Source organism: Mesocricetus auratus, unplaced genomic scaffold (assembly GCF_017639785.1).
Source record: "Mesocricetus auratus isolate SY011 unplaced genomic scaffold, BCM_Maur_2.0 Super-Scaffold_100714, whole genome shotgun sequence".
NCBI classification, from domain to species: domain Eukaryota; kingdom Metazoa; phylum Chordata; class Mammalia; order Rodentia; family Cricetidae; genus Mesocricetus; species Mesocricetus auratus.
This window is the reverse complement of record NW_024429270.1, coordinates 5,117,763-5,143,583: the sequence shown is the minus strand read 5'-3', so window position 1 is coordinate 5,143,583 and position 25,821 is coordinate 5,117,763. Positions and strand designations below refer to the sequence as shown.

General features: G+C 38.7%; 1 protein-coding gene and 1 long non-coding RNA gene across 6 annotated transcripts in view; one reads left to right on the top strand and one right to left on the bottom strand.

Annotated features, from left to right (window-relative positions):
• Positions 1-19,102, bottom strand: part of LOC121137901 — a 33,303-nt gene extending 14,201 nt beyond the window's left edge. Inside the window, exons 1-2 of the long non-coding RNA XR_005875165.1 lie at positions 19,065-19,102; positions 16,126-16,217 (exon numbers count right to left, since the gene is read on the bottom strand). This is a non-coding gene — a long non-coding RNA (uncharacterized LOC121137901). The remainder of the gene's footprint in view (positions 1-16,125; positions 16,218-19,064) is intronic.
• The window catches only part of Cdh8 (cadherin 8), a 390,092-nt gene that overhangs the window by 95,459 nt on the left and 268,812 nt on the right, over positions 1-25,821 (top strand). The gene's annotated exons all lie outside the window — the stretch shown is intronic.

Sequence of the window (25,821 nt, the reverse complement as noted above, 5' to 3'; positions counted from 1 at the left end):
AACTATTACTGCATGCCTGTAGCACAAGTTGTCCTACATGTTGACCTTCCACATGAATGATTTCTGCCTTGGAAGTGCTAGTATAATAGGTTGCATGTGTGTCATATAAAACGTAGTTAACTTTCAACTTATATTTGACCTTGAATAGAGTGTAATAGCTTCCCTCTCCAATTCTAACATTAAGCCTTCTTTCAAATTTGTCTCATAGGTCTATTTAAATATTGAAGATGACAGTCTCAACACTACCTGAGATCTGCTTAGGCATATAGAATGTCAGCTCTACCTTGCATCTTTGTTTTTGCAAAATTCTAAGGAAATGTTTACACATTGAAGTTTAGAAGGACTAGACATGATTATGATTTTCATTCCCTAAATGGGGATACACTGTTTATTTACTAAGTCTTCTTTGGTGGAATTTGAACCATGCTAACAGGGACCAAAATATCCATATTCATTGAGAGTATCAAGCAATTCTGACTTAATCATCATTATGGTCTAACATTTAGAATTCCAGAAATCACAATAAGAAACGAGTAATTGTATCCAAGAAAAAAGTCTTAATACATTTCCAATCACAAGTATGCTACTCTTATAACCCAGTATCTCTAGGTCATTGCATAGAAGTGTATGTTCTACACTATCATACATATCAAATCACATGACTCCAGATTAATTACTTCAGAGCAAAACTATACTTTTGTTTGGCACACATTTATTTGCTATGACAAATTTGATTTCCCTAAATAGATTTTTAGGACATGGAAATCCAGACCTATGAATTGCATTTTTGCATTTATTTATGTATTTTATATGCATAAACACTGTATACATATGTATATGTTTTGGTGCAGGTATGGCAGTCGCAGGACAGCTTACTGAAGTTATTTCTTTCTTTCTACCATGTGGATTCTGGGGACTGAATCCAGGTTTTCAGATTTGGTGGCAAGTACCTTTATGCTTTGCAGCCCAGAAATTTTGTTTAATTGCATTTTCAAACATTATTTTGATCAAATCCCACAGTGATATTTTCTAAACTGATAATATATCATATGATGGAGACACTTGTTAATCTTACCTTTTATATTTATGACATCTCACTTCTCAAATGGTGTTCGAACAGATTTGTGCTCAGGTGAAGACATGTGACTATCTTTTTCACAAAAAAAATTCTAATAGGATTTATTTGTTCAAAACAGATATTGTAATGGTGGGGAACTTGTTTGTTTAACATTTACAACTATGACAGCAAACATCTTTTACAAAGTGCTTGATTGTATCAAGTGGCTTTGCATCAAAACCCCTAATAAAGGACACTGGGTGCCCTAAAATCAATAGAGAGTGTTTGAGTGCAGTGAGGAGAGCCCAGCTTGGAGCATATGCCAGTCACCAAGGTATCCAGAAACTGAGAGACACTGAATGACTGCTTACACATGCCCTCATTACTTCCACCATTTCTTTTTAAAGGAGACATTTTAAATGCATATTTATGACCCACAGTTTCAAAGTATGGAGTCATATACACAGAAAATCCTAGAGGGTGTGTACTCTTGTCTTTGGTGTAACCATTGGGCAACTTGTTTCTTTTCACTTCCTGGCACTCCTCAAACTGAGGTAAAAACACATAAGGCTTTTTTGAAAACCTGTTTTCCTAGCTACTCAGGCTATGCAATAATGATGAATAAGATCAGGAATTCATACTCAGTGACATTTTGGTCTCTCTGTTTTGTTACAGTTCAATAGCAAGAGACCACTCCCCCTTTTATATTTAATAGGACATCTTGATGAAACTTCTTAGCATGTTCCATGGAGAAAAGCTGGACAGAGTACAAACACTTATATTAGTTGCTGTTGTAGATATAGATAATATTTTACAGATTTGGATAAAACAAACAAACAAGCAAACAAACAAACATAACAAACACCTTTATTTTTATGTAACAAAATATCCACTTGGTTCTCAGGCCAAAGCAAGTGTCTCCCAGGGCTTGTGAATGATGAATTCAGAATTTCAAAGGTCAAGGCAGTGTTATAAACTTATAGTCTTTTTGGCATAAAAGAAATGTGGGTTTCAAATATTTTTCAAGGGTACATTGAGAAATAGGTCATCTCCTTGTAGTGTAAGCACAGGTCAGTTGTTTCGTGTGTAATAACAACTCATCCTAGCCTACTCTTCAATTGAGATGTTATTTATACCAAATTACATGTAAAATCGAATGTTTTTGGAGTAATAAAAACAATGCTTCTTATTTGAAAATAGATATCCACATCTATTCATCTACATACATATGTTTATACATCACTTTAACTTTAGCTAGAAAATTACTGGGAAGTCACTCAGCAATAGAAAGTCATTTGGTATTCACATTGGATTTTTTTTTATTTCTTTAAATGTTTCCCTTTCTCTTGGCACTGTTTGATACAAATTTAAGTAAGCATCTCCCCCCCCCCCCCCAATAGCCACTTGTAATCACAGCAGTGATTACAAACTCATTAATGTCAACTTTCTGTTTCAGTGCAGACCCTATCACATATTTGCAATGGAACAGGGTCATAGAAGGAAAGTCTCAGCAAAAACTAAACTGGTTTTTGGTTCGGAAAGTTTTACTTTGGGATGAGCAATGCTATTACCATAAAGGTTTGTGGGAATATTAATCTACTCACTGTTGGGTGAATTCTCTCTCGTTTTTTAAAAGTACATTTTAATTTTGATTCCCTCATTTATAGAATTATTGGGCATTCCTACTGATAAGTTTTTTTACTGATATTCTTTCCAAGAATATCTGTTCTGTGCAGTAAACAACCAGGCTCTTCTGATATAGCCAAGAATACCAATATTTTTAGAGTCTTCACAGTACAGGTTGGTGAGAGAGAGTTGCATGGTTCAGAAATTTCTTGTTTCAGAGTGGCTCAGCTGATACAAAGCTAGCAGAGGTGTCACCTTAACATCTCCAGCACCTTGGCATCATGGAGGGGACATGTGTGAGAATGAGATCAAATGGTGAGTCAGCAAGTTAGAGTTTGTCTGGGGAGGGACAGGTACACGCTAAGAACCATTCAATCCCCTAAGTACTTCTCTTACTACCAAGAGAAATCTCTTAATCCTCAGTAACAGAGAACTTTACACTCACTATACTCTTTACAGATTCCCCACCCACCTTGTGCTTCCATAAAGGAAAATCAGGTTTCTAAGGCATGGAAATTTGTAAAATCAACCATATCCAAACCAAATATTCTTATTTCATGTGGAGTTTCATTTTCTAAACTTTCAGATAGCATCCTATGTCTACCTACTGTGTCAGTGTCTAGACTATCGAAAAACAGGAGAGAGAGGATAGTTTGAAGATGTGACTAATACACAAAAGTTAGATCCCAGACAGCTTCAAAAACAGTTCTTACTTTTTTAAAAATTTAAATTAGAAACAAACTTCTTTTCCATGTCAATCAAGTTCCCTCTCCCTTCCCACCTCCCCTGCCCCCCACCAATCCTCTATCTCATACCCTTTCTTATTCCCAGGGAGGCTGAGGCCTTCCATGGGGGAACTTCAAAATTTGTCATATCATTTGGAGCAGGGCCTAGGCCCTTCCCTGTCAGTCTAGGCTGATAGAGTATCCCTCTATGTGTAATGGGCTCCCAAAGTCCATTCATATACTAGGGATAAACACTGATCCACTACCAGAGGACCCACAGATTGCCCAGGTTCTGCAAACTTTCAAAATAGGCACAAACTTGGGATCAAGTACCGGAGACACCAAAGTATATGTAATCATCTCACATTCAAATCACAGCAGGCTTGGGCTGATGTTAGGTGAGGTCATTTACTATTTAAAATTTTATTTTTATTAGAGTGGGACAAGAAGTAGAACATATTGGGTGAGAAAAACCCAGGGACAAATTAGCTATCCACAACAGACAAGAACGATTGAAAATAGAAGTGTTCTTTTCTCTTGTCTGAGAGTTGAGTGGATTCATTTGGGTTATAAATTTGTGTAATGTAGAAATATAAGGTCCATATAATGGGTGTGCTATTGGCCATTTTCAGATTGTCATGTTTCCATTGCATGTTAAACCTTGCTAAAGAAAGCAAAACCCCTCAAAGTTCAATTATTGCACTTGATAAACTAATAATAGTTGAAAGCAAATTCTAAAGGAAATATAATCATAGGACAAAAAAATGACATGGTACTTTTAACTAACATACAAAATGAAGATATTATACATGTACTACTGGTGAGACAAAACTTTTGAATCATATTTGCAAGTTTTTGGTTTGAAGAATAAAATTGGTTTTACTCTGATTGGTTGTATAAATCAGAGAGCATGTGTAATAAAGGAAACCAGTTCATCGTAAGAAGTTTTGGTTACTGACTCAATGTTGGGAATTGCTGTCTTCACCTAAGCATTTTCTCTTTGCGATGTAATGAGCAGCATCCTCAACTCTAGCTCTATAATATCACAGTGAGGTGTCTCACAGGACTTTTAATTTCTAACCTTCTTTAATGTAGGTCACAAAAATGCAACTATTGTGTGCCAAGTGCACTTCAATGGAACTAACTGTACTAAAGGGAAAACCTATTATGTAAATTGTATTGAATGGAACCTCCATGTCTTCCTTTGTAACACAGGGATATGTATTGTAGGACATAGAACAATGATTTCCATATGTTTTTTTAGGTAGACTAACCTTTGTGCTATGCAACATTGTCAAATAATATACTTAAGATTGACTAGGAAGAGAGGAAAGAGATCAGCCCCTCCAAGACCCCAACCCAGCGAGCCCAGCTTCAGGTGAGATTGGGTCTCTGGCTGGGACCGCCCGCCCATCACCCATCCCCCTCCATCTTCGGGGCCGCTCCCGGCTTCCAGAAGAGCCGCCCACACAGGAAAGAGATCAGCCCCTCCAAGACCCCAACTCCAGGGAGCCCAGCTTCAGCCCGCAGTAAGGAAGGAGACCAGTGGAGACGGAAAGACCCCACCAGCACCCACTGGAAGAAGAGATGGGAAGAAGACAGAATAAGAGATCACTCAGCAATAGAAACACCAACATGACCCCACCAGAATCCAGGGATCCAACACCAGCAAGTCCCGAAAAGCACTACATAGATGAAGAAGAGGAGACAGACCTTAAACATTATTTCATGAAGATGATGGAGAGCCTCAAAGAAGAAACGAGGAAATCCCTTAAAGAAATAGAAGAAAAAACAAACAAAAAAATCCATGAAATGGGGGAAAAATTTCAAGAAATAAACAAATCTCTCAAAGAATCTAAAGAGCACCAAGAAAAAACAACCAAGAAAATTAAGGAAACAGCTCAAACAGTTGAAGGATTGAAAGCTGAAATAGAAACGATAAAGAAAACACAGAATGAAGGGATGCTGGAAATAGAAAAGCTCGGTAAACGGTCTGGAACTACAGATGCAAGTATCACCAATAGAATACAAGAGATAGAAGAGAGAATCTCAGGTGTTGAAGACTCATTAGAGGATATAGAGTCGTCAACCAAAGAAAATCTCAAAACCAACAAATCCTTAACACAAAATATCCAGGAAATATGGGACACCATGAAGAAGCCAAACCTGAGAATAATAGGTATAGAAGAAGGTGAAGAACTTCAACTTAAAGGTACAGAAAACATATTCAACAAAATCATAGAAGAAAACTTCCCTAACCTAAAGAAAGATATGCCTATGAAAGTACAAGAATCTTACAGAACACCAAATAGGCTTGACCAGAAAAAGAAGTCACCTCGCCATATAATAATCAAAACATCAAACCTACAGAGCAAAGAGAAAATATTAAGAGCAGCTAAAGAAAAAGGCCAAGTAACATACAAAGGCAGACCTATCCGAATTACACCTGACTTCTCAATGGAAACGATGAAAGCCAGAAGATCCTGGTCAGATGTCCTACAAACGCTAAGGGAACAAGGATGCCAGCCCAGACTACTATATCCAGCAAAGCTCTCAATTACCATAGATGGAGAAAACAAAATATTCCATGACAAAGCCAGATTTAAACAATACGTATCCATGAATCCAGCTCTACAGAAAATGCTAGAAGGAAAACCTAGAGCCAAGGAAGATAACTACATTCACAAAGACACAGGCAATATATAATCATACTTTACAAAACACTAAAAGAAAAAGGGAGGAGAAACAACACAAAATAACTTCACTAACAATAAATCAAGCGCAAACAAGGATCACCAATCAATGGTCATTAATATCCCTCAATGTCAACGGCCTCAACTTGCCTATAAAAAGACACAGACTAGCAGAATGGATACGAAGACAGAACCCTTCCTTCTGCTGCATACAAGAAACACATCTCAACAACAAAGACAGACGTTATCTCAGAGTAAAGGGCTGGGAAAAGATCTTCCAATCAAACGGCCCCAAGAAACAAGCGGGCGTAGCAATCCTAATATCTAACAAATTAGACTTCAAATTAAAATCAATCAAAAGAGATGAAGAAGGGCACTTCATATTCATCAAAGGAAAAATACATCAAGACGAAGTCTCGATTTTAAACATCTACGCCCCAAATACAAAGGCACCTACATTCGTGAAAGAAACATTACTAAAGCTCAAAATGCACATAAAATCTCACACACTAATAGTAGGAGACTTCAACACTCCGCTCTCACCGCTAGACAGGACCTCCAGACAGAAACTTAACAAAGAAACAAAAGAATTAATAGAAGTTATGACCCAACTGGGTTTAACAGACATCTATAGAACATTCCATCCAAATACAAAGGGATATACCTTCTTCTCGGCACCACATGGAACCTTCTCTAAAATTGACCACATAATAGGAAACATAGCAAATCTCCACAGATACAAAAAATTGGAATAACTCCCTGCATCTTATCAGACCACCATGCATTAACATTAGAATTCAACAATAACACAAATCGCAGAAACCCTACAAACTCATGGAGATTGAACAATGCACAATTGCACCATCCCTGGGTAAAGGAACAAATAAAAAAAGAAATTAAAGACTTCCTCGATTTCAATGAGAATGAAGACACAACATACACAAACTTATGGGACACTTTGAAAGCAGTGCTGAGAGGAAAGTTTATAGCACTAAGTGCCCACATGAAAAAACTGGAGAACAGTCATACTAGAGAATTAATAGCACAGCTGAATGTTCTAGAACAAAAAGAAGCAAACCCCCCAGGAGGAGCAGACGCCAGGAAATAATCAAATTGAGGGCTGAAATCAATCAAGTAGAAACCAGGAAAACACTGAGAAGAATCAATGAAACAAAGAGTTGGTTCTTTGAGAAAATCAACAAAATAGACAAACCTCTGTCCAAACTAACCAAAAGACAGAGAGAGAACATGCTAATTAACAAAATCAGGGATGAAAAAGGGGACATAACAACGGACTCTGAGGAAATCAAGAGAATCATCAGGGCATACTTTGAAAATCTGTACTCCACAAAATTTGAAAATTTAAAGGAAATGGACAATTTCCTGGATAGATATCACTTGCCAAAACTAAATCAAGAACAGATAAATAATCTAAACAGACCTATAACCCCTAATGAAATAGAAGCAGTCATCAAAAGTCTCCCAAACAAAAAAAGCCCAGGCCCAGATGGCTTCAGTGCAGAATTCTACCAGAAATTCAAAGAAGAGCTCATTCCAATACTCGTCAAAGTATTCCACACAATAGAAGCAGGAGGCTCACTGCCAAACTCTTTCTACGAGGCTACAATTACCTTGATACCCAAGCCACACAAAGACACAACTAAGAAAGAGAACTATAGACCAATTTCCCTCATGAACATTGATGCAAAAATACTCAATAAAATACTTGCAAACCGGATTCAAGAACACATCAGAAAAATCATCCACCATGATCAAGTAGGCTTCATTCCAGGAATGCAGGGATGGTTCAACATTAGAAAATCTATCAATGTAATCCACCATATTAACAATCTGCGAAAGAAAAACCACATGATCATCTCACTAGATGCTGAAAAAGCCTTTGACAAAATCCAGCACCCCTTCATGATAAAGGTCCTAGAGAGATCAGGGATAACAGGAACGTACCTGAATATAATAAAAGCAATATACAGTAAACCAACAGCTAACATCAAACTAAATGGAGAGAAACTCAAAGCAATTCCTCTAAAATCAGGAACAAGACAAGGCTGTCCACTCTCTCCATATCTCTTCAATATTGTACTTGAAGTTCTAGCTACAGCAATAAGACAACAAAAGGAGATAAAGGGGATACAAATAGGTAAAGAAGAAGTCAAACTTTCATTATTTGCAGATGATATGATAGTTTACATAAGTGATCCAAAAAACTCTGCAAGGTCACTCCTAGAGCTGATAAACACCTTCAGCAATGTGGCAGGATACAAGGTAAACTCAAAAAAATCAGTGGCCCTAGTATATACAGATGATGAAGTGACTGAGAAAGAAATCAGAGAAACATCACCTTTTACAATAGCCAAAAACAGCATCAAATATCTGGGGATAATGTTAACCAAGGAAGTGAAAGACCTGTATATCAAGAACTTTGTGTCTTTGAAGAAAGAAATCAAAGAAGATACCAGAAAATGGAAAGATCTCCCATGCTCTTGGATTGGTAGGATCAACATAATAAAAATGGCAATCTTGCCAAAAGCAGTCTATAGATTCAATGCAATCCCTATCAAAATTCCATCACAATTCTTCAAGGACCTGGAAAGAACATTAATCAACTTTATATGGAAAAACAAAAGGCCCAGGATAGCCAAAACATCCCTATACAATAAAGGAACTTCAGGAGGCATCACCATACCTGACTTCAAGCTCTATTATAGAGCTATAGTCCTGAAAACAGCTTGGTATTGGCACAAAAATAGGCAGGTAGACCAATGGAACCGAATCGAAAGCCCTAATTTTAACCCACACACCTATGAACACCTGATTTTTGACAAAGAAGCTAAAACTGTACAGTGGAAAAAAGAAAGCATCTTCAACAAATGGTGCTGGCATAACTGGGTACTGGTATGCAGAAGACTGCAGATAGATCCATGTTTATTGCCTTGTACAAAACTTAAGTCCAAATGGATCAAAGATCTCAACATACATCCAGCCACACTGAAACTTTTAGAAGAGAAAGTGGGAGATACTCTTCAACGAGTTGGTACAGGAGACCACTTCCTAAACATAACACCAGTGGCACAGGCACTGAGATCGACAATTAACAAATGGGACCTTCTGAAACTAAAAAGCTTCTGTAAGGCAAAGGACACAGTCAAAAAGACAAAAAGGCAGGCCACAGAATGGGAAAAGATATTCACTAACCCTACATCTGACAGAGGGCTAATCTCCAAAATTTACAAAGAACTCAAGAAACAAGTCTCCAAAACACCAAAGGATCCACTTGAAAGGTGGGGTACAGAGCTAAATAGAAAATTCTCAGTAGAGGAGGCTAAAATGGCCAAGAGACACTTAAGAAAGTGCTCAACATCCTTAGCCATCAGGGAAATGCAAATCAAAACAACTCTGAGATACCATCTTACTCCTGTCAGAATGGTTAGAATCAAAAACACCGAAGACAATTTATGCTGGAGAGGATGTGGAGAGAGAGGAACACTCCTCCACTGCTGGTGGGAATGCCGACTCATACAGCCTCTTTGGAAATCAGTATGGAGATTCCTCAGGAAAATGGGAATTAATCTACCACTAGACTCAGCAATTCCACTCTTAGGCATTTATCCAAATGAGGCAGGTTCATACAACAAGGGCATCTGCTCCACTATGTTCGTAGCAGCATTGTTTGTAATAGCCAGAACCTGGAAGCAACCTAGATGCCCCTCAACTGAAGAGTGGATAGAGAAAATGTGGTACATTTACACAATGGAGTATTACTCAGCAGAAAAAAACAATGGAACCTTGAAATTCGCAGGGAAATGGATAGCACTGGAAGAAACCATCCTGAGTGAGGTAACCCAGTCACAAAAAGACAAACATGGTATGTACTCACTCATATATGGATTCTAGATATGGATCAGGATAGTGCCAGTCTGCACTTCCACAGATAGAGAGTCTGGGAAACAGGAAAGAACCTAAAAGATATGCATATATGCATAGTACCCAAGAGAAGAGGATGGAGACAAGATCCTCTGATGGGGAACACGGCGAGGGGTGGGAAGGAGTGGGACCTGGGAAGAACAGAGGGGGTAAAGAGGAAGGGAGTTGGTCATGGGGGAACAAGAAGTTGAGGGGGTGGGGGTAGAATAGGGGGAAGAGGGAATCATAGGATCGAAGACAGATCAGGCACCAGAGTGACCTCGAGTGATCTAAAGGTATAACATCAATTGGCAAGCTAAGCAATAGTGGAGGGACCACCTCGAATGCCCATTCCTGATAATGAACTTGATGTCTATAACCATCCGGGAGCCTTCATCCTGTGACTGATGGAAGCAGAGGCAAACACACAACTAAGCACTGAACTGAACCCAAGGAACCCAGTGACAGAGAGAGAGGAGTGATGAGCAAATTGGCAAAGAATGGGCTGGCAAAACCAGCAGAGACAGCTGATCTGAACAGGGGAGTGCTCTTGGACCCCAGACCGACAGTGGGGAGGCCAGCATGGGACTGATCTGGACCCCCCAAATGTGAGTGTTAGTGAGAAGGCCTGGGCAACCTATGGGGCCCTGAGCTGTGGATCAGTGTCTATCCCTGGTATACAAACTGTCTTCATGTGCCTATAGCACAAAGAGAGATGCTCTCTCAGCCTGGACTCTTAGGGGAGTGCCTTGACCCTACCAAGAGTAAAATGACAGACTCTAGATATCCCCTATGTGGAAGGATTTGGCAATAGGGTGGGAGGGAGGGGGGAAAGGGGAGTGCGGGAGGAGGGGAGGGAGAGGGAACTGGGATTGACATGTAAAACAAGCTATTTAAAATTAAAAAAAATGATAAAAAAAAAGATTGACTAGGAAGAAATGAAGTCTTTAGTATTCCAGAACATATTAATCCTATGGCCCCTCATGCTCTATCTCCCAAATTATCAATGCAGACTTTGTTACTACCACAAAATTGGACATTACCTAAGGCACAGCACTCGCTGATCACATGTCATCTTATGGAAATATAGTTTATTAGATGAATGATGGAGAAAAGCTACTTTTTAGTGCAGAAGTAGTGAGTAGTTAAATTTTATATATCATTTTACTATATGTTTGCATATAATATATGTCTACATCTATTCCTCTATCTATTTACCATCTGTCAAATGTTTGTAATATAATTTGTTTAACATCATATACATACACACATACAAACACACATATATATTATATTTTATATTCATTGAAATTCATACAAGTGCAAATAACATCATTTGGTGAATCAAGATCTATACCAACTATATCTAATACATTTACCATTGTCACATATAAACTTTTTATTATAAATCTCATAGCAACTTTGTGATACTATGTTTTAGATATTAAAAAAAACTTAAGCTACGATGTATAAAATTATTTGTCTAAGGCTGATGATGCTTCAGTCACAGTCTTGGATGTGTTTGAAAAATCAGGGACTTCACACTCACACTCAAGCAATTGGTGATTTTGAATTACATGACAAGTAGATCAAGGCATAAAGTGAACAGAGGAGAGGAAAGAATTTGAATGATCTTCAAGGCTAAGTGTCAGAGTCCTCAGATCATAAGCATCACCTCATGCTTTGCCTTCTAATGTGTCTGTTGTTTTTTTACTCTTTATTCTTGAAATTTTCATGGAAGATAAATGGCAGAGTTCAATGATGGTAATTAGACACTTCAAACAAAATAGTTCAAACCATCTTAAGTGAGACCTTTTGTTGCCTATTTTCCTTCCCAAATGCCACCATTAATTCAGTACGTGCTAGATGCCAGTCTCTAGTGTATGTCTGCATAAAATTGCTATTTCTGCATGAAGAAGTTTGTGTAGACTCATAAAAAACTAGCAGAGCTTACTCAATGAAAATTATGAACTGTCCTTTGTGAGTGAGTTTTCTTCTAACTTGTTATCCCTTCTGTGCTGAGAACATTTACTTACATGGTGGGTCATCGGTGGGCATATGCTCCATCTGTCAGGTGTCACAACAAAACAAAACTAAAAAAAGCACTAAGGATGTAAACACATACTCCAAGCACCTAATGTCTTTCATTTGTTTAGTAAATTCAAGACTTGGCCCTTTGGAAGAAACAACACTGCATAAAGAAACCAGTAAACTCAGAGAAGAATGAGACTTGTTGGAAATTAATGGACTACTTTAAGGCACAGTTAGGTTCATCTATGTTGTGTGAGGTACCTGGTCAAATATAGGGTCAATCTTCAATCAATGCTCATCGTGTTTCCTTCTTCTCACATGTAAAGCATAGATTTCTGCCTCTTGTTTCTGCCCACACCTGCCATGTGAGGTCACAGGTGTGTGCAGCAATTTCTGAGATTTTTTTTATGTTCTTGTGCTGAGAATTTGAACCCAGACACTAATGCTCCTGCAGCAAGTGCTTCTGCCCACTGAGCCATCTACCCAGCCTCAAACTTCTCCACTCCCTGCCCCATGTCTCTCTTTCTGTCTCTGTTCATATGTGTGGGGCGGCATGTGTATGAGGGTACATGTACATGGATGTGCTTGTTTGTGGAAGACTGAAGTGGATGATAAGAATCACCCTTGGCCCACTTTACTTATTTATGCAGGAACTACTAGTCAAACCTATAACTCTCTAACATGGCTAATATTTCTAGCTGGGTTGTTTTGGGTTCACCATCTAGGGCGAAATTACAAGCAACCACCACACCTTCCCAGCATTATGTGGGTTCTGTGGATCTAAACTCTTAGTCTTCTTGCTTGCTTGCAGGGTAACTGTTTGAACCGCTCAGCAACCTTCCCATTCTAAGTATAGGTACGTCCTTGTACTTCCACACCCTCATATACACACCCTGCAGAGGTAAGGACCAAAGCCCAAGGTTGTGTTACTTGCAAACTCTCTCAAATAAAGCATATTGCTCAATAACACATTGTCTCATGTTTCTCTTGTACAACATAATGTAATGAAATTATGTGGTATTACTGCAACAATGAATTAAAGCATGTAAATTTATTTCTTCATGACTAGTACATCTAGATCTTTAAAATGAGTCTGTAGCTTTCTTTCTTCTTCATATTTGAGTTTTTTCTGTTTTAATTTATCCTGCCCCTTCTGACTGCATCACGGTAGGAGTGATCTTTGATATAATGCTAGAGGTTTAGTGTTGTTGTAGTTTTATAAACACCTAAATAACAGTCAAATAGTTTATGGGGTGAAAAGCTATTTACTGACATTCTTTTTACTTTCTTAGACTTTATTTAAAACATAATTACATCGTTTCCCTGTTCCTTTATTCCCTCTAACAGTGCCTGTGTCCTCTTCCTTCAACCATCTCATGCCCCCCACTCCCTTTCAAAGTCATGATCTCTTTTGCTTTGATTATTAGTGCTACATATGTATTCATAAATATACAATACAACCTACTGGGTCCATTTATATTTGCCTATATGTCTGTAAATTTAGGGGTGACTATTTGGTAATGGACAACCGACTAGGTGTCCATTTCTTGGAAAGATGAGTTCTCCTCTTACCATTCATTAGTTGTCTGTAGTTCTTCATCTTGGGGTGGGATCTCATGAGATTGCTAATTTCCACTAAAGGATTTCAATTGGTATTGTCATTGTTCAGGTCTTGTTTGGACAGTCATATTGTTAAGGTGTCATGGGTGTAGTTTCCTGTCATTTCTAGGAGACATAATCCCACAGCAGACTTCTTGGTCGTTTGTCTCCTGACATTTCATACCCTACACTTCCTAAAAGAAACAGTATTTTCTCCTCAAGCAAAAAAGAAGCACTTGTTTAATTTTGAAACTGATGATTTCATGATTCTTTGAAATATGTGATAGTTGATTTCATTTATTTTTAATGCGTTCACATGGAGAAAAATAAAAGTAGTACAACGCACACTGTACTTTCTATGAATAGTGACACCAAAAGCACATTTCTAACAAGTAAATGAATATTCTTCTCCAAATGGTAAGTGTTTTGGTATAATGTGAGCTTTGTGGTTTTGAGCTATTCACTATTTTCCATACTGATATATTACCCCATCAAGATCGATCTGTGACTTGGGCTAAGGAGAGTCACTGTGCACCCAGATTTCCATTAGCTTCTCAGTTCCCTGTTAAAGTAACCACAACAAGAACAATGAAAACCACTTTGCTCTTTTTATTGCATATAGTCTTTTAAATTGAGCAGCCTGCCCATGTCTGATAGGCATTTGGCAGTGTTGCCATTCCTCGGTCTCACCTGCTTTAATTGGACAATGGCAGTTTTCAATTAGCTGCAATCCCAGATCCTCAGATTGTCTCTGCAACTTCTCTCACACGTATACTGTAATTAGTGTGTGCCTCAATGTGCGAGACGGTAAACATATGCTATATATTTGAATAAGAGTGCTGTCAACACTTTATTTTAGAAGTGTATTAATTATGACTGAATAATATTGGGAATGCTAATGTGGAGCAGTACTCTCTTCCTGGCTAATATTTGCATTACTCTTTGTGCTTCATTCTCAGAACAACAAGTTTTAATGTAAGGGACATTTAACAACTTTATGGAAATTGTATATTGAGAGTGTCTTACAAATAATCCTCTTTGGGATGACTAATAGTTCTTTATTTAAATTGTTCTTTTGCCAAATCAAGCAGAGATGTTAAATATGGAGTTGATGTTGTAGCAACTAACAGGAATGACATGTCTGGTTAGGAAGCTTTTTAGTTTAAGTGTTTTACTCTTTTTTTGTTGTTCTGGAAACAAATATTCATTTACACAGATTTCATTGCATTATCAGTCTCCAAAGTCCTGTGAGTGTGTGTGTGTGCATGTGAGTATATGTGTGATATTTGAATATAACACATTTTTACTTTCACAAATGCGGATGATGTCAGTCTGACAAGTTTACTGTGTTCTGTAACATCCACTGGTGAATGTAGAAGTCAGCACTATAGGGGCTATGGTTTTTCAATATTCCAGATACCTATAGAACTTGACATGTAAATTCATAGGTTTCTTTGGTCTAGCACTTAACCATAAGACGTGTGAATCTGTTATAATCAGAAAAAGACAATGAAACATTAACCTTTATGCTAGTACTTTTTTACCCTCTCATTCTTCTATGCTCCTCACTGACCCCCTAGTCCACCCCCACCAACTCCCCAGGGATAGTGATGCCCTTCATGGGGGAACATCAAAGTTCATCACATCATTTAGGGCCATATCTGGACTGCAATAGTATCCCTCCATAGGGAATGGGCTCTCAAAGCCCATTTGTGCTCTAGGTATAAACATTGGCTCCACTGTTAGAGGTCCCATAGACTGCTCTGGCCTTCTAGCTGACACCCACATTCAGAGGGATTGGTAGAAACTATATCTCATATCACTAAATATATTAGTGCTTCAGATATGAGTGTTTGAAGATCCCTAAAATAATGTTAGAACCTGTAATTGATTATTGCCCACCAGAAACATTTTGAAATATTTAATAAAAATAGTATTTCCCTTATCAATTACATTAAAACAGTACAATTTAGAATATTTGAAGATTTCAAAAATCAAAACAAGAAAGAAATTACATTGCATTTCTAAGACACCTGTCCTCCAAATAATTAATTCCTAGAGTAACAATATTAGTGTGTCCTGGGAAGTTCCAGGAAATGATTTTAGGCTAATATCCAAATTCAAGGGGAGGTAACATAATCTGCCACTAAAGGTGATTCCATTGCTTACTGAAAATCAAACCATTTGTAACACATATCACAAAATGTATTTATATGTACTTCCTCTCGACATTCAGGTTCCCAGCATGATGAAAATTCCTGGGCTTTGCTTTGCCTATGACTTAGACAGTTAAGTAGCATCTTAGAAGCATTCTTAGATATTCAGATTTTTGTTACGTTTTACCCAGAAGAAGGTGTTGGGATAAGGAAAGGTGAACAGACCTGTTCTCTGATCTATATTTGGCATGCATTGTTTTACATAATACAAAGGTTCAGAGAAGGATCGGGTCATTTGTAAAACTTAAATGACTTACCCGTGCTCACGCATTGAAAATACAAACTCAGATAGTGTGAATGCAGCAGTTTCATTTTCATCCAAACCTTATCCAGTAACTTGTGTTGGTTACTATGAGCAAAAATGATCATCCGTTACTCTGATGCCTAAGGTTTGAATGGGGACATGTACTGTAAGCTAATTTTAACTCAGAAGTGCACTTTAAATATCAAATAATTCTGGAATGTGTTAAGAGAAGCTTTTTCTTTGCTAGCCGCTTTGGTTTATCCCCCGCCAGTCGCCTGGGCTCTGCCGCGCGAGCCTGTTTCGAGATCCGCATGAGTCCCAAATAAACACACAGGAGGCTATATTAATTATGAAGCTGTTGGCCTTGTTCGTCTCTTACTGGCTAGCTCTGCCTTAAGCAATTACCCCATAATTGTTAATCTAAGTATGTTTCTTACCGGAGAATAGTTCCCGGTGTCCTACTCCCATGGCGTCACATGTTGACTCTCCTGTGTTTCTCCTACCCAGAATCCTCCTGGATTCCTAGCCCCACCTATCTAGATTCCTATTGGCCAGACAGTGCTTTATTAGCATAAGACTTCCCCAACATCTCCTCTTTTCTGTTTAAACAAAAAGAAAGGTCTTAACTTTAACACAGTCAAATTGTATATAACAGAACAGTTATCAAGTAAGAACATAGTTACAATATTTTAGCAAGATTTAAAGAAAATATCATCCATCCCATCCTTGTGAGTCCAAAGTCCTATATGTAGCTTATCTTTTATCATAACTAAGGAAAACTATAATTATAACTATCTGTCTTCAACTCCATCAAAGACCACAGAAGGATAATATATAAACACTAGGATTGACAGAGACATCTTACTGCCTGGACAGTCACCCGAAGTTCCTCTGTAACGTTGGGGCATCCATCTTCAGCCCATAGGCCACAATGTGTCTGGAACACTTCTCAGCAAAGCAGGAAATTTCAAACTGTCCATCTGCGTTGGCAGTCTGTCAGTCATTTTTCTTTATCCTGCAGAAAGTCTCATAGACTCTTCATCAAGCAGGAACCCTGTAAGACTGAGTTCAGTAGTCACTTTCCTGTGGGTCCTGCATGTCCAGATGATACAACAACAGTCAAACAATCTAGGCAAGAGCAGTTTCTTGCCCAAATGGCTAATCTTGCCATGTTGAAAGCAAACTTTATAACGAGTTTCTTCGATGCCCATCTTCCTCTCAGACATAATTGGTGCTGCCAGGAGCAGACATTTCTCATTGTCAAGACAAACCCTAAACCATTTTAAATGCCATGTTCTGAAGGTCTTTGAGAGGTTTGAAGACTGTCCATCTCAAATATATTTCTGTATATCTAGAAACCTAACTTATGTAACTAGAAATTCTATTATAAGTAACTATCTATAGTCTGTATTCAATTATGCATTATGTTGTAAAAGATCAGTATAAGCACAATACTTAATCAAGAGGAGAAATATAAGCATCACAAAATTGACCTTGATTTTGTCTCAATAAATGAAAACAATACCCATACCCTAATTCCCTTTTTACCATTAAAAAAGATTGGCTGTGATCATTAGCCAATTATAAACAATCCCATTTAAATGAAAACAAAGATTTATAAACAAGATGGGAATTGGGACGTCGCTCATTCCAAACTGCTTCCTGCTGGAAGGGGGCGCTGTTCATACCATGGGGATCATGACAAAACTCAGAAACCTGTATAAGTCCATATTTTCGGGGTCTGTAAAACTGCATCATCTTAGCTGTTTCGATTGTTGGAACACCTGGTCCACTGCTTCTGGGGGTCTTGGTTCGTCAAACCACAGAAGTCTGGAAGAAATCCTCAGCTTTTTATGTTCTGTGGAAACATAAGGAAAAACTCCTTTTCCGAGTAACATATCCTTATACTTAAATTTTGAAGTCAAGGCATTTTCAAAAGATAGAAGTTGGATTAATTCAGCAGCATTTATAATCAAGTGTACTTTAGCAGCTGTTCCTTCCTTAGCAATCAAAAAACTGAAAAACATAATAGCGTACAGTATCCAGACTCTCTGTGTATTTTCCATCTTTGCGTGGCTTATTTATTTATCTATTATTACTTTATTTCTTTCACTTTTATTTATTTTTCTTTGAGACAGGGTTTCTCTTCGGAAACCTGCCTGCCTCTGCCTCTGGAGCAATCCTACCGGTGTGCTCCACCACAGCCAGCTTTTGTATTTATTTACCACTTTGCCGTTTGATTTTCTCTCTCAATCTCACGTATATTTTTTAAACACACTGTAAACCTTTAGAGGTTTTGTTCATCCAAGTCTGACTTTACTGTAAATCTTTATGTTTTTCTGGCCACGTGTCTTATCTGTAAAACCGTGGCTGTTTTAAACTGCGGTTTTTTTTTTCCAAGATGGCGGGCGTAAGCATGATTCCAGTTTACTGCCTCAGTCCATGCTGACACCCAGCAAAAGCTGCCACTTCCAGCTGTATGTACACACTTTTCAATCGTTAGCAGAGTCTCTTAAAACAATCTTGCTGTTTTTGTTTTTTTTTTATGCCGAGTCAGGAAGACTCCCGTAAGCGAGCCACATGAATCTCGGCTTGTCGTTAGCAAAACAGAGCACACCTGAGAAAAATGCTGCTACCAAAAATCTGTGCTTCTCGCCGTTCTTCTGTTTCTAAAATTCCTTTAAAGCTTTTGCCATTCTGCGTGGAAATTCATCACCCCACTCCTGGTACCATTTTGTTAAGAGAAGCTTTTTCTTTGCTAGCCGCTTTGGTTTATCCCCCGCCAGTCGCCTGGGCTCTGCCGCGCGAGCCTGTTTCGAGATCCGCATGAGTCCCAAATAAACACACAGGAGGCTATATTAATTATGAAGCTGTTGGCCTTGTTCGTCTCTTACTGGCTAGCTCTGCCTTAAGCAATTACCCCATAATTGTTAATCTAAGTATGTTTCTTACCGGAGAATAGTTCCCGGTGTCCTACTCCCATGGCGTCACATGTTGACTCTCCTGTGTTTCTCCTACCCAGAATCCTCCTGGATTCCTAGCCCCACCTATCTAGATTCCTATTGGCCAGACAGTGCTTTATTAGCATAAGACTTCCCCAACAGGAATGTTTTCACATTGTTAGAATAGGAAAAACTGACTTTGAAATGGAAAGTCCAGAGCACAAATTTTACAACTTTTCTAGACAGGTAGCATGTGTGAGTGCTTACATACAGACCAGCATCAGTCTTCAAATCAAACAATCATGAAAAAATATATAAGACATTTTTTATATAAAAATAAATTCATACATTCCCACTCCGTGACTTGTGGCTGGCTGAGGCTGGCAGAACTCAATGGACCTCACTGTGGGCTTCCTAGTCTAGGTCTGGTGACAGGTCTCTAGCAATACCTCTATACCCAGTGCTAGGCGAAGGGTGGTCGGGCATCATTATTATTGTCATGAGGAAGCATGGTCATGCCCAAGGCCATGACATTCTAAGTTGAGCAAGAAAACCCACATAGGGACGTTCGTTGGTCTTCCCCGAGCTCTAAGAAGAAAACACTGGCCCACATGGTACATTGTGGCACTAGGCTGGAAGAGACCACTATGTTGAGCAAATTTATGAAGTGATATGGGATATCTAGAGAGAAAACTGTTCATGTCTTGTGAACAAAGGCATATGTGAAGAGATGAAAGAGGTGAGGAACAGGTTGAGGTGGGTGGTTTCACTGCCAAACAGAGCCATGGTGATGTCTGGGCCTGGGCTTCTGCAGGGTCCATGTCTGGTTCACGGCTCTGATATAGCCATGGTCTCTGTTGATGTCTGTAGGTGTTTATATTGTCAAAGGCAGAGTGGATAACGCTGTGCAGAGTTGGTGCCACCCCTCACTGGTTATAACACTAGAGAGGACTAATCCTGCCCTCCACCGGCTGAAACACTCAGGAAAGAGGATCCAACGCCTCTCTTGGGCTCCATAACAACTATGACCCAGCCTGGCAGTTGTTTCCGTGGGAGAGCCATCCCCATAGCTCATTTGTCTTGTGAAGGCTTGGGTGGAGAGAGATGGCCACAACACCTTGGCACCTCTCTCTACCATCAGTGCCTGAGGCACGTGGGAGAGCTGTCCCTGCCTCCCATTAGCTGCAGCTCTTGGTAGAATGTCTCATATACCATGCCTGGGCAAGACAGCAAGTATAGCTGAGGGAGAACTGACCCTGAGGATGTAAACTGGCCTCGCTGATCGCTATCACTGCGAGGGTAACCTAGCCAGGGTAATGCTGGAGAGTCCACCCTGGTGGCAAAGACAGAGGACAGCTGTCTCCCAGGCCCAAAATTAGGGTGATGTGTTGACCCACCACAACATCCACCCATCTGTGACCTGATGGACTTGACGGGTGGGATTGGGGATGTCAGTCCTGTGGACCCAGGGTTACAGGACCTGTACAACCCAGGGCAGCAATGGAGTGTCCAGGAAGAGTTCCAGTTTGGACCCAGCCTCATTAGTGCAGGAGAGACCACAGGCCTCGATGCAGACCACTGAGTCTTCCGTAAACCCCTGTATGTAAAAAAAAAAAAATGGCTAAAACAGTTTACTGTCTGACACACTGCGTCACATTGCAGCTTCCATTATGAGATTTCCCCCTTTTCCTTTCTTTTTTGTTTTCCTCTCTTTTGCTTAAATTTTATTTTATTTTATTTTGGGGTGGGGCGGGAGGAGGGTGAGACAGAGAGGCAAGATGTGAAAGACACAAAGAATACATAAAATAAAAATAAAGATCACATGTGAAAGAGATCACTACAGAATCCTGACACTGCTAACAGTTGCCTTCATTTATCAAAAAGCATTGTTACTCCTTCTGAATGAATTACTGGAACATGAGAAAGTGTATTTTTTCTAAATTAGGCTAATTTATATGTGATTTGTAACTTGCTGAGTTACAAGAGACGTTTAGAACATGGACTGTAATTGGTATGATTTTTCTGTGTGAATGAATATGTGATTTTCTGCTTCTGGATCAAAGAGTCCAATTACAGACAGCACTAATCAAAACCCACCGAAATGCAGGCTTCCTCACCACACGATAGTAGTGGGGAAAGGTCATGGCAAACCATGTCCATTTTATCAATAGAGCAGTAAAATTATATTATACAAAACATTCCTAATATAAACATTGTTTATACAAACATAGATGAAAATTGGGGGTGCTGTTGCTTAAGAATAAGTGAATGAGAAAAAAGGATATGAATTTGTATATAAAATACTATCTCATGGGTAGTATAATTATGCTTATTGCTTTTTATATAAATAATTAACAGGTATGTCTCATCTGAGTATGATGTTTTATTTTCCTATAAATACTTATCTTCTTAGCATAGTTTTCTATTTCAAAAACAAATTTATTTATTTATTTATTACCAGCGAAGCATTACTAAAGGCAAATATTGTATACCTCATTTGCATAGAAATTTTCTAGGGATGGCCCTCCTTATTTCCTTAGAGTACTTCACGTTATTTATGTGAAGATAGCTATATTTGTTTACTAAGAGTATTCCTTGAGTGCAAATCCTAGTGCTCTGCTATTCAGGCATGTGGCCTGAGAGGTGGGGACCAAGTCCAATGGCTCAGTGCATAAAGAGGTTGCTGTGCAAGCATGAGGACCTGAGTGTGCATCACTGAGTCTGCAATGAAAGCAGGGCAAAGAACACCCACATGCAACACCAGTGCTGTCAGGAGAATATATAGGACGGCGATCCCAGGCACTTGCTGGCCAGTCAGCCTGGCCATTCCATAAGCTTCGGATTCAACGTGAAATCCTGCATCAAAACATAAGTAGGAGAAAGATAGCAAAAGGCACCTGCCTTTGTAAACCTCTGGCCTCCACAAACTCAGTAGAATTTGCTGTTTCATAGCCGGTTCTAGCCATATAGTTCATCTGTCTTGGAAGAACTGAATGGGGATCAGTGCAGTATGTAACCTAAAGTAATAAAGGAAATTCATGCAGTCAATACCTGAGACTTAAACCTTCCTTAGTGACACAGCTGCAGAGCCAAAGTAGTATGATAGAGACAACAGTGAAAATTCTTCCCTAAGCATCATCAACTTTTGGGGTCATTATTTAGCCCCCAAATCCTCAACTTCTTATCCATGACATGGCATTAATACCTATCGTAACACTACTGTTGGAGGGAACACTCAGAGAAAAATTTTTGTCTGTTGATCTATTGATTATTGCGCTATTGTTACAACTTACTATTTTTTGCTGCTTTTAGATATGTAATTTGAAGCAAAATATTGTATAGCAAAATACAAAGATAATTATTAGGTATATTCATAAATACTACAGTTACACCACTCTGGCCTGTTTGTCAAGAGTCAGACATTCTATTTCAGCAACTACTATCTATAAAATAAAATTGCATTTTCTTTTTCAAAACCAATCATTGTTGAGGTAAACTTGTATTACACTTAAATAAGTATCTGACAACATTTTAGTCACAGGACCATTTTGTTTTTATAAAATTAATTAATAAATTTATTTATTTATTGTGTGTGTGAGTGCGTGCGTGTGTGTGTGTGTGAGTGTGTGTGTGTGTGTGTGTGTGTGTCCACATCACAGTTTGAATGAAGAGATCTTAGTGTAACTGGCAGGAATCAGTTCTCTTCTTCTACTATACAGCTCTTGGGGATTGATCTCAGGTCATCAGGCTTAGTGGCAACTACCTTAACCCACTGAGTCATCCAGTAGGCTCCCCTATTGTAATTATTTCAACACGGGATCCCACGTAGCTTAATCTAGCCTTGAAGTGGTTATGTGGTAAGCATGCAATTGAACCTCTTATCCTCCTATCTCTGTTTTTCTCCTATTAGAGTTAGAGGCTATGTCTGTGTATAGTTTTAAATTTATTAAGGAGTAAACAAATCTTTGATTCATCAGAAGAAATTCTATTAATAGTTTCAAAGTAGGAATCAAAACCAAAAATTAAAGAATGTAAGTACTTTAAAAACAAAATTATAAGGCTGGGAATATACTATAGTGGGTAGAATGCTTGACTGGCATGTAGGCCCGTAATCCTAGCACTAAGGATGTGGGGGCAGAAACCACAGAAGTTCAAGGTCATCCTTGGATACCTAGGAAGTTTGAGTTCAACTTGGGTTGCAGCCCCTGTCTCCAGAGAAGGTGTAATACAAATACAAAATAATATAAACTTATATCAAGATAACTGATAATTTTTTCCAAAGTGTAACATGAATAACCTTTATTCTTATTTCCAATAGCATACTCCTAAGACCAGTCCTCTCTACCAGCAATTCTATCTGTACTATAGTCTTCTGAACTCCAATCAGAATTTCCCATTGAAATATGCCCATAGCATTCTCAGATTTTCCTATGCTGCTTCTCCAAACTTTCAAATTCCCCTGATGAGCCAGTTCCAACTGCATCTAACTCATGTGGTTTCATATAGTCCCAGTGATAGTGTCACTTCTCAGTACACATTTTCTGTATTGTGTGACTTTGGCGGTGGCGGAGGGTGGAGAGTGGGGTGGAGATATGAAGAAATGTCTCTTCATCCTAGATATGACATTAATGATACGCCAAAGAAACAATTCCACCTGAGTATGGTATAGTGGCCTAGTGAGATTATGACTGACCTGCTACATCACCAAAAGCCCCCAACCCAGCATGAGTGACAGCTCATGAAAGTTTCATCTTGGAGCAACCTGAACAACATGCAAATAGTCCCACCTAGGAGTCTCCCTTTGCGTAGCATTTATTTGTTGCTTAAGTAATTTTGCTGAGGATCCCTAGGAGTCTCAAAAGTTTTAGAACATTTTTCCATGATCCTTAGAAGCCTCCTCCTCCCTTCGAGAAGGAATGCTTCAGTTCAGACCACATAGCTACAGAATATGTTGCTAGTTACTTTTATTGCTGTGACAAACAGATGAAGGGAAAAAGAATTCATCCTGGATCCACCACTTTGGTCCTGAGGAGAAACCAAATGTAATGGAGGCGAAGCATGTGGCAGGAGAGGTGGTGGTGAATGACAGAAAGAAGAAAGGAAACATTCAGAGACACTGTTCATCCTTCATGTCCACGTGCCCTGCTCCCCCAAGTGACCAATTCTCTTCAACCAGACCTGACCTTCTAGTAGCCCATTCAGCGGCAAACTCATTGCAATAGCTATGTCTTATCAACATAACAGGAATACTTGAAAGAAACAAGTTTAGGGAAGGATTTATTTTGACTCAGAGCTTGAGAGGGTACAGTCCACTATGGTGGGGAAAGTATGGTGGCTGGGATTGGCTTAGTACAGGGTGATGAGGTTGGAGCAGAAATTCCTCACAACTTTATGAACCAGGAAGCTCAGAGGACTATGGGGCCTCTGGTAGTGGATCAGTATTTATCCCAAGGAAAAAAAAATGGACTTTAGGGGCCCCTTGCACATAGAGGGATACTTTTTAAGCATAGACACATAGAGGAGGGCCTAGGTCCTGCTTCAAATGATGTGATAGACTTTGAAGATTCCCCTTGGAAGGTCTCACCCTCCCTGGGGAGTAGAAAGGGGATGAGATGGGGGAGGTAGGGGACAGGGGATGAGGGGAGAGAGAGGGAACTGGGATTGACATGTAAAACAAGGAGTACTCTTAGAGAAAGAGTGCTAGTAGTCACACAAAAAGTGTCTTGAGCATAACTGATAATTTCAAGAAAAATAAGTAATTATATTTAATGCTAAATTTAGTGAGAACAATGATGTTGTTTTACAGCTACAAAGATCTCTTTAAATTCTATCTTAACATAATATATCTAGTCAGCTATGAGTGTTCCTTTCTGAAATTTTAGCACCCAAGAGACTGAGTCAGAAAGAAAGTTAAGTTCAGGGCCAGGAGGATTACATAGTGAGTTATAAACTGGCCCAAGGACAAGCAAAAGTCTGGCTTAGAAAAACAATAGTCAAAAACCAAAACATAGAATGAAGCTAGATTTCTCATATTTATTCAGTACTCGGGTCTTATGCAATATGCTGTTTTCATCACATTGTATGAAGAAAATCCATTCACACACATATGTCGATAGAAAATGTATGAGATTTTAATTACCATTTCAGATAACTGAGGCTATTTTTCTTTGATACCACACTTACATCTCCGTAAGAGATAATATCTTAGAAGTTAGCTGCAATGCAAAAATATATCAGAAAATTTTGTACTTAGATATACCATTGATTTCTCTTGTGATTTCAAAGGAACTTTTGTCAATTTTGTAATTTTCTAATATCATACATTTATAAAGCATTGGATTTCTAAGTTGAATAGCTTTGAATTTTAATATATGATACTGAAAAGCTATAGTAAACAGTGATATTAGCAACCTCATAGAAATAATTTTGAATGTCTAGATATTTCAACCTCATAATAGCAGAGGTATATTTTCTAATATTTTCATCTTTGGTAGAACACTCAAATTTTGATATGAGCAACTAATACTGATGCTTATGTCTAAAGTGATAAACTAGTTGTGTTGATTTTTTGACAAGTATGTATTTGATATAAAAGTCAGAATGGTTGTAGCCTATCAGTTCTTCTTTGAAAAGATGAGGCTTTTTCGAATCGTGGCTAGCTCAGCTGCATCCTTTGTACTAGTCTCTGCTTCAGTGTGTGGCAGATGTACTGTGTGTAGGACATATTTCATTACACAGAACTTTGAAAAAAATAAGTATATTTGGTT